This window comes from Magnolia sinica, chromosome 12 (assembly GCF_029962835.1).
Source record: "Magnolia sinica isolate HGM2019 chromosome 12, MsV1, whole genome shotgun sequence".
NCBI lineage: Eukaryota > Viridiplantae > Streptophyta > Magnoliopsida > Magnoliales > Magnoliaceae > Magnolia > Magnolia sinica.
This window is the reverse complement of record NC_080584.1, coordinates 31,858,147-31,868,699: the sequence shown is the minus strand read 5'-3', so window position 1 is coordinate 31,868,699 and position 10,553 is coordinate 31,858,147. Positions and strand designations below refer to the sequence as shown.

The 10,553-nt window shown below is 38.1% G+C and overlaps 1 long non-coding RNA gene across 1 annotated transcript; it reads right to left on the bottom strand.

The window, feature by feature from the left end:
* Positions 1 to 846: 846 nt before the first annotated feature.
* On the bottom strand, positions 847 to 1,440 carry LOC131221198 (uncharacterized). Its single transcript, XR_009159099.1, has 2 exons — positions 1,313 to 1,440; positions 847 to 1,235 (listed from the first exon to the last, which is right to left on the bottom strand). It is a non-coding gene; the product is annotated as an uncharacterized LOC131221198 (long non-coding RNA).
* Positions 1,441 to 10,553: the final 9,113 nt, after the last annotated feature.

The following is a 10,553-nucleotide window of genomic DNA, read 5'->3' as shown; positions in this document are numbered from 1 at the left end:
TGGAAAGACCTGGGTGGCATATCGCACGGTTCCTCTTAAGGTACATCCATCAGCAATCCTCATCACCTGGTTCCTGCAAATTCCTTATCATGGAATCCAAGTAGGCCCACCTAAGATTAAATTGCGGTGGACCACTGCATAAAGCAGTCCATGATTTGCAAACAACCACAGAATCACCCCAATCAGATAATCAAAAGCCATCTGATTCTTCTATTGAAAAAGGTTCAATCAAAGCCATCTGATTAAGGGTCCCCATAAAATAGTCAGTTGGACGACTCCTACCTTGCATTTATAAGGCCCTTAATCAGAGGGCTTTGATCAATCTGCTCATGGGGATTTTTAACACGTAACCTAATACAAACACTGCCCATTGCGCAGTCATTAGCAATCAAGAAGAGCAATCAGGAAGTGTGAAAGTTGGACCACCAGTTTGATTGATAGCCCAATAAAAATAAAAATAAAACCTTCCCCAAAATATGAATAGAGAAATGTTAGCAATTGCCTCTCATCATATAAGTTCCATCCAACATTCCCTCCTCGCAGTACACTTGGTAATTTCTCACAAGGTGAATGCCCATCATGTGGTGGGCCACCAATTGGATGAACCATGGGCCAAACATTGCAGTCAGACAAGACTGACCATACAGTCATGAGTTCTGCAGGGTTGAACACAGACCCATCTCGAGCCATTCCTTTTTGCAGTTGGCTGATTGAGGGACACCAAAGTCAATTTCCTTGCTTTGGCACATCCACATCTTGGACCACCAGATCAATGGCCCTGATCATCCCATGAACTGTGAGGAGAGCTGCATCAAATTACTACCACAAGAATTCGAGCGCAGGACATCAGTGAAATTATCTGTATTCCAAGAGTCATGTTCCCCAACAACGAAACTAGAAGGCACTTCTCTCTTTTAAGATTTTACAAACACATGCATACAACTGTTAGAATTAAAGAAACCTCATTTTCATACCATCCTCTTTTTAGTCTTTTTCTTCCCATGTCAATAGAACAAATCCATGATACAGAAACTCCATTACAACAAGCTACCTGCCAACGACTTCACAAAACCAGGATCCCTGTACCTTGGAATGCCAACACGGAAAGCCCGTTGTAGAACATCAATCCAATCTGCAAATATGGACTCTTTTAGCTGCTGTATCTGGGCATATTCCTTTTCCATGATTGATTCCGGCTCCTCAAAATGCTTGATCTTGGACTGAATCTTATTCAGCTATTAACAGCAAATGCAAATCAGTACTCATCTTGAATGTGAAGCAGAAACAGGAAAGAAGAAGAAGAATCAAGAACATGTGCTTCGATTATAGTTGCCATTAGATGTTCTATTTCCCTGTCTTTCTGGTCTGCTAGTAACTTGGAATGAGCAGCTGCTGCACCAAAAGCTGTTGCAATGGCAGCTCTAACATGCAACGTTGAAGGGCCTTTCTTCTGTGGGGCAGCCTCTAGTGTTTTCGTGAGAATACACACAAGAAGAGCATATGGATGAAAAATGCTTTAACCTGAGTCATTTATCTCCAGTAGCACCATGAGTGGGCAAGCACTATGAAAGATCCAGGCCGTTCATCAGGGAAGGGCAAGGCCCACTATGGTTGCGGCCTCGCTAAAAAATTAAGACACATCGTTTATCAGGTGGGATGCATGTATACATTGAATGTGGACCATTGCTCTTTTCCAACTGTCTACTACTTGATTCATGCAACTGTGGTTTCCTAGTTCTAGGCCCACCTGATCAGACCGACCTGAGTTTTGGGCGAGAACATGCAGCTGTGGATGCCCCCATTGAATGGCCCAGATCTTGTACATGTGAAAATGTTGAATGAGTGGCACAGATCTCACACATGTGCACATATAGGGTGCCTCTGTTTGGTGATAGAAGATGTGCAACTGAACGTAGCTTTCCTCATAATGCATGCGATGTCAGTAGTTTCCTACTACGTTCAAAAAGGCCAAAAAAGAAAGAAAAGAAATAAAAAAGAAAAGAAACGGCCATGATCAAAATTTCTTTATTTTTTAATGGGAATCGATCGATATATATATATATATATATATATATATATATATATATATGTGGGAAAAGGTACTATGCGCTCGACCTCACGACAAGCTCCCATGAGGTCGAGCTGTGTGGGCCCCACTGTGATGTGTGTCGACCATCAACACTGTGCATTTGATGGGTCCCCTCTAAATTATGGGATATCCCAAAAATCAGCCATATACGGAACTCAGGTGGGCCATACCATCTAAAATCATGTGAAGACACTGTTAAAATATATAAAATCACTTGGTGGGGCCCACCTGAGTTTTGAATGCTGCTGAAACTTGGTATGAACCCTCATCCAAGTGGGACACACATAATGGATGGTCTGGATTTGCAAACCACATCTCAGTGGGCCCAAAAAATGATTATAAATGTTTTAATGGTGCATGGCCCTTCCCCACTTCTGTATGTGGTGTGGCCCACACAAGTCACGGATTGACTTGATTTTTGAGACCTAGGCCCACGATGGAATGGTGCATCTGACTAATGAGGTAGATGTTCGAAACGCATCACGGTGGGGCCCACACAGCTTGACCTCATGGGACGGACTCGTGAGGTCGAGCGCATAGTACCTTTTCCCTATATATATATATATATATATATATATAAAGCTTTGTACGGGGTTGGCAATAAGAATATATATTGAGGCTCACCTACCACCAATTCTCACGAGAACTCATGATAACTTTTTGAAAACTCATCTCCTCGTGTGATGTAGCACCCCATGAAACCCCAAGGCTGAACTTCTACCTTGATCCAAAACTTTTGTGGGCCATGGAAAAATGAAGCAGTTTTCTCCCTTAATTTGCCTCTTTTTTCCATGGCTCACCAAAGTTTTGGATCTAGGTAAAAGTTGGGCTTTTGGGCTTATATCACGGGAGATGAGTTCTCCAAAACTTCTCACGAGTTCACGTGAGAACTAGTGTGCTGGTGAGCATTCCTCCACACACACGCAAGGAGGCAGCACAAAACCACTAAGGCTTGCTTACCACTACATCCAACAATCGTATCATCAAAATGAACTAGATCTTTTGCAAAGCAAATCACTACAAACTACTATTATCATCATTTACCAAACCAAAACAAAGTAAAAATCCTTATCCACACACCACTTAATTGCATGCCCGAGGGAATTGATGCATCCAAGCCATTTGATCATCTAGAGGGCCAAAGTGAACACACTGCTAGCTAAACAGGTCCATCCAATTAAAGAGCAGACCATATGATTGAAAAATCTGGAAAATCAAATCAAGAGTCACTGATCCAATCAGATAATTCCTAAACAGTAAACAGTCTTTATTTTGAAATGACGATAATTTTCAATTTCGGAACGGTTTTCAACCGTTCCTAAAATAGTTTTCAATTTCACCACACTACCAAATCCGTCTTAATTTTGGGAAATGGGGTTTTTTTTCGTTTGAAACCTGTGTTTTTTAAAATATTTGAAATTCGAAAAATGTTGCAGTACAATTAAAAATCAGAAATAACTATTAAAATGCAAATACAAAAATCAAATCTTTACTAACTAAAAATATCCCAAAATAAACAAGAACTAATTGATTACCTTATCCTTGATTGATTTCCAAAAAACTCAAGTCGTTTCGTCTCCTGCATCATTGATTTAAGCCATAAAAATATAAAGGAAAAAATAATTTAATTATTTCTAGAATGTTCATCTGATGGGCACACACGTGGATGTTGTTGCCCCAAAAGTCTCACCAATTACAAGATCCTAATAATTTAATTATCCAACAAATGGCCACATTCAAGTGGAACAAAGTCCAAAGATTAAATAGCTATGATCTTCAAATATGCAAGGTCTATGGGACATCCATGGTAGGGAGAGATTGATGGTCGGGATCACATATTATCGATGGTCGTTTTTTCTTTCTTTCTTTCTTTAATGCACATGACCATATAAACAACTCTCACATGTAAAACAACAACCTACCTTAGCTCTTGGGCTAAACCACCAGGTCCATTGCCTAGATTAAGAGAAACAGAATGTCTTGATAAGTCCTCGAGTTTGTTGGCAAGGATGATTTCTTCGGCCAAACTCTCATTCCCTGGGATAGCCAATTTAGAAGAAGCAGAGGCTTTGCTTCCAATAGTCAAAATTTACATAAATACTACATGTCCCATGGCCGATCAACAATAATTGTCAATGAGATGACCAGACCAGATCACCAAACCAAGTTGTAGATGTCCAGTTATGGAGGGACCATGATAAATACAAGATCGTGCGTGGTACAAGAACTTGTAAATGTGCAGCATACCTCTCACTAATCCAGACTGTTCATCTGGTGGGCCCTTCACAATCCTCCATGTGGCCATCCTTTTGATGGCCTACAAAATGATGATTAAAGGAATCTTCCAACAAAAAAAAAAAAAAACAATGCTACATTCCACATGCACCAGATATAGAATGAGGCCCGCTGGAAGAACATATGTGGAAGACTAAAAGGTGGGCCTCGACTGTACAGGTTAAACACTGTATCGTACCTCCTACATGAATTACAAACCATTTATCTCAGGAAATCTGCCCAAAGGGAAAAGTAAAAAATAATAATAATAAATCATTGACCTCCAATAAAAACAAAAGGAACTGGAGACTATCGGCTTCCAAATGTAAACTGCTATAAATACCTATACTAGGTCAAAAGAGGATCATCCATCATTTCTCTAAGTGGCACACCATCTGTGAGAAATTTGATCATAGTTACACCCTGCAATTCCAAACAGAAGATAATTCCAAATCTTAAGACATACTAATAGCATTAAACACCAGAAGCGGTTGTTACTATATATGATCCAATCCCAATCAATTAAAAGAAATTATTAAATTATATGCCCATGCAACATTGAATAAATAGAAACTCTTGGACTATCTATAATGCCACCTCAAAGAATGCACAGAAACTGAAAAAACATACACACACATGCACACACACATAGGTTCGACCAGATTTGTCAATCTTCAAAACGAATTGTATAATCAACTTCTTTTCCAAGCTCGACACCCATCTCTTCAGCTTGAAGCAAACCATGAATAACTAAAAAAGAAAAAAGATCAAGTAGAACTTTATTGAAAATCCTAAATTAATTAACACAAAAAACAAACCTTGAGAACTTTACTAGGAAAGAAATACAAATAAGGAGGGATGACATGCATCCTTGGGAAGTAATATGGTGTAAATGTTGGTATGTGGAGAGGTTGATCTAAAACCCACAGGGAGAACTAATTTTATCAATTTCCATCGTAGTTGTGCTTAGAAAAAAAGTTTTCTATTCTTGAGCTTTGCTCCTATGAAATGGCCCATCCATTGGTTGTTTATCTGTAAATTGAGAGTTTCCTTCTTACTCCTCGACTGTTGAGTTTTTCCTCACTTTTTTTAGAACATACCTTCTCTTCCCCTTATGTTTGATGACCATTTTTTTTTCTTTCTTTCTGTGTGAAGATTAATATCCAGATGTGGTTCTCTATCAATGTCACACACACAAAGGCAAGCATGCATGTGCACATATACATAACACATGCACACACAATCCAGCTTTTCTATCAGAAACAGACATGGAAGGATGACAGTTAATAAGCACGCACGCATGCATGCATGCATAGAAAGCCAATGCTCAAGAAAAGATAGAAGTTTAGAAGTAAGCCGTGTCATTTTGGATACTAAAAGCAGATAACAAAACTACATTTGTTGCATCCAGTTGCATCACAGGATAAGCAACAATGACATGATATGATGGATCAGTTTGAAATTGGTTTGTCTGGTGGCACATTTCTTACAAGGACCTGTGTCAGAGAACAAATTGAATCAGGAAAGGTTATACCAGCAAACATCAAAGAGAAAGCTATGCACAGCTGAAAGCGTCTGATATACTGCCAATCTATACCATAACTGTCTATTCTAATTCATTACAATCAAATGGGGCAACCACATCGCGGTAGATTCCTGAGTATTGAGATTCAAAAGCCAAGTTCCAAATAAAAATTGATTACAGTTTATTCCGATTTAAAACCAAAATGTTTATTGTAAAATCAGTAGTTTGTAACACAATCTGACAGACATACCCAACAGTTTTATCTCAAAAGATATTCGGTTAACTTATATTAATATTACATGAGGTGCTCCAGCTATCCGGCCTTTGCTTTACCAAGCGATGGCGTAATTTGATAACCCTGGCCTTTTCACCTGATATTCAGTTTTACCAAGCAATGTATCTTCCATTAGAGTGACATTCAAAAGCCCACTGGAAATGGTATTTCAATGCCTGGCTGGACATTTATTTCTCGAAGTATTTCAATGGGTTGGGAATACCTTGATATTCGTGCTTCCGACAACCTCCTTATTGTCAAATAAACATTTGCATATGTTCTTACAATTTCTATTGTAATTAGGAAAAGATGAGATGAAAAAACAAACAAACAAACAAACAATGTGATGAAGAACAAATTGATTGTAATTAGATAAGATGCTTATGCTTATGAATGAATGGAAAAAAAGAGGTTCCATTTTGAGGGTGTTCCTTCTCATTAAAAATAAATACTTCAATAATACAGTTTTCTAATAGATGATGACACAGGAAAATCACTTTTCTTCTGGAGAAATCCGTGAATAGTGGGAAAAAGCTTCGGTAAATGTGGGAATTCTTTGTCAGTCGATTCAACAACACAGACTAGAGGCAGTCCAATTTGGTAATTGATTCATACAACACCTCAACATATGCTTCTGACTCTAAATATATTCCTAATTTTCTACGATTTGTCAGATTTTCTAAGCAACTGTAAATCTAATTGCCAGCCCTTACATATCTTATAGTCTTGAGGTAACTTATCTGGTCGAGTTGTGGATACCCTTAGGTAAGATACCCTCCCAAACAAGCCCACGTATGCTTCACATGGAAATGTCTTAACTGTTGCCACTTCCAATTGCATTGGATATATATTTTTTGATGTGACAGAAAGATGCTAAATATAGAGTTTTTAAATTGTGACGATTGCCCGTTGATGATGGGAAGCTTTGTAATCCAGTATTTGTACAACAGACGTTTCTCAGGTGGATTAGTTCACTTATCTCACTTGGTAACCTTTCCACAGGCAAATTGTTTAGATATTAAATCCTAAGCAATTTGAAGCCTCCGTAAAGAAACTTCTATTACTCATTTTCAAGCCTTCATCTTCAGGGATGAACGGAACTAAAGAAAGGTGCCATGTGGAGCAATTTACGGAAGTGTACTTGCTTTTGGTATTGTGATGAAATGCAATTTGATGGGCCCTAGATGCAGGCAGAGCATTGACGTTCCCAGTATAAATAGAGGAGGGCAACAGTGATTAGATCTTATCATACAAAAAACAAGTCGTTCGCTCCTCAATAGGGCCCAACAGGGTAATACAAATTTCTAGATATCCATTTGTTTTGAAACAGCCCATTGAGGTGTAAAACAACTTCACTTCTATGTCAGAAGTTTTAAACAAGGTAGGCTACTTAATGGAAAGCTCTGTTCTTGCATGTTATGCTATATTGGCACATGTGGCTGCATGTTGTTGTGCAAGGCTCCACCCATGTGTGGGCTTAACAAACCTCACCCAGAACTTATGCTCAGGTCCAAGAATCAGGTTGGTCACAAACCAGGTGAGCCAGACGTATGTCAAAGAAATGGGACGGTGAGCATTTAATCTATATTTATTGCCTATCAGATGATGAGAGTTAGACTTAGCTGAATTTTGTGCAGTAGAAGCTAGATTGTGGCCTGCACCTGAAGGACAGCGTTGATCATGCACCAATGTGAAATCCCCAACGAAGCATTGCGGACCTCCTCTTAATCCTACACAAAAAAAATAAATGCCTCTGCTTTGAATAAGCATATTACATCCAAACATAGATAAGGTAATACAGTTTAAGCATTAAAAAAACAGCTTATTATATGGAAGTTTCGGTGCCAAATGCCAACAGTCTACACATTCAGTGGAGAAAAAGCCACAATGTGACTACTGGAGCATTTGAAAGGCCCACGAGAAGAATGGTAACAATGTGACTAGTGGAGTATTTTCCACCAACACTAGGAACATAGTACCAAGTACCAACCACACATTTTTGTACCATGGGCACAAATTGTGTAGATTGAAAATCTGAGCACAATGTCAAAAACTCTCGGTCATACAATGTTTGACACCTAAAAAAGGAATAGATTGGAGGAAGCCTTGCTAGGCCTACGTACACCGTAAAGAAATTGTTTCTTGTTTTAGCTTTCAACAAGCATATTACATGCATACAAGCACACAGGAAAATAAATCAGATGTTACATAAATTGTTTGTATTATTTGGTATAATAACAAATAATAGAACATTATAACATGTCAAAAGATGTTGGCAAAAGCTATATATGTCGCCGTGCTGCAATTTGAAAATTACATCATCAAAACATCTTACCACCATTTACAACAAAATTAGGATCATGATAAAACAAACTGTTAAAGGAAAATGGACTTCCATGCCACTATTCTCTACATCCCGTACATACTCCAGCCAACAACTTTCAACATGCTTTGCGTGGCCCCACATCTCACATCCGCCTGCCACTCAATCAAATGCCGCTACATCCTTCATGTCACTATTCTCCACATCCTTCATGTCCACTTAATAGAAATCTCTGTTCTTGCAAATTATGCTATATTGGCACATGTGGCTGCATGTTGTTGAGCAAGGCTTCACCCACCTGTGCGCTTAGCAAATCTCACCCATGACTTTATGCCTAGGTCCAGGAATCAGGTTGGTTGCAAACCATGTTAGCCAAATGTATGCTAAAGAAATAAACGAACAGTCAACATTTAATCTATATGTATGGCCTATTAGGTTATCAGAGTAAGACTGACCTAAATTTTGCGCAGCAAAAGCCAGATTATAGCCTGCACTTGATGAGCTGCTTTGACCACGCACCCATGTAAACTCTCTGGTAAAGGATTGTGGACCTCGTCCTGAGCCAACACTTGAAATAACTACTTCCACTTAGAATAAGCATATTACATCCAAATACGGATAAAATAATATATCTCAAGCATTACATAAACAACTTACTACATTGAAGTATATATTGAAGATTAATAGCCAAACCCAAAAAAAAAAAAAACACACACACACAAATCCACACACACATCATCATCATCATCATGCTATAGCTTGAAAACATCATCCAAATATCTCCAACATTCATACGTGAGAAACCCAACAAAGAAACTATATAAGGGAAATAAATTTTCATTCATGACCATTCTTGACATGCCGTCCAGTCGCCTCCACCCTATCAAGTATTGTCTCCTATAAAAGCAAGAGATTGTATATCAAAAAATATCTAATTAAAAAGTAACTTCTCCTATAAAAGAGCTTATATATATATATATATATATATATATATATATATATATATATATATATATATATATATATATATATATATATATATATATATATATATATATATATATATATATATATATATATATATATATATATATATATATATAACTTAAAAATGATGTGCTACTATTTATGCTAAAACAAACTCATGGGCAGAGCAAAAGTAACGGCCGTGAAAATTGTTGTACAAGCAACTAAGGTGGTCATACAGACTATTTGTTTGATGAATGAGCCCCACATGCTTTGCATATTCAGATCATCCAAACAATCCTTTTGGCAAGCCCTTCCAAACTGATAAGATGATGCTGACCATTTGATCAATGGCCTTTAATCAAAAAATAATCCAAAGTCAAAATTTAATAAAGAAAATTAACTTATCAAAAGAATACAAAAATGTGAATTCATCAAAGAAAGATCAGGTCAACTAGATGGATGATACAATTGTTCTTTTACAACCTATACAACGATCTGTGTGCATTCAGTTGAGGATCGCTAGCATGGTTTCATCCAAAAGTTCATGGTAGAAGCATTTCCTCGAACAATTAACATGCAGACTTTCATATAAAAAAGAGTGGGGATCGTCTGTGTTAAGGCACAGTGGATGTTTTTTTATTATTGTTCCACGTCACCAGTTCTGAGGCCAGAAGAGAATTATTATTATTTTTATAAAAAAAAAGACAAATAAATCAACTGATGAGTCCGGAGTAGCTCGATCTCCCCATCCAATTCGTCAAACAGCCAGGCTCCATCCCCACAAAATCACCATCCTTCTCGCCCACCAAACCCACACTGATCTCCTCATCTGTCACAGGCCCCACAGGAAACACCGCCAACTCATCTCTCTCGCCCTCGTCCAACTCCACCCAAGGTAGCAACCACCCACCTTTTGTGGCCGCTGAATACTGCAAGGACTCCACAATGGTCAACATGTAACCATGTTCATGCAGTTCCATGTAACCATCTCTGTTACGCAGATTTCATCCTTCAAAAAAGGAAAATATATGAAACACAACCCTAGAAACAAAAGGAATGGAAAGAAATCAAATACCATTCTTCGGATTTTTGAACTTCT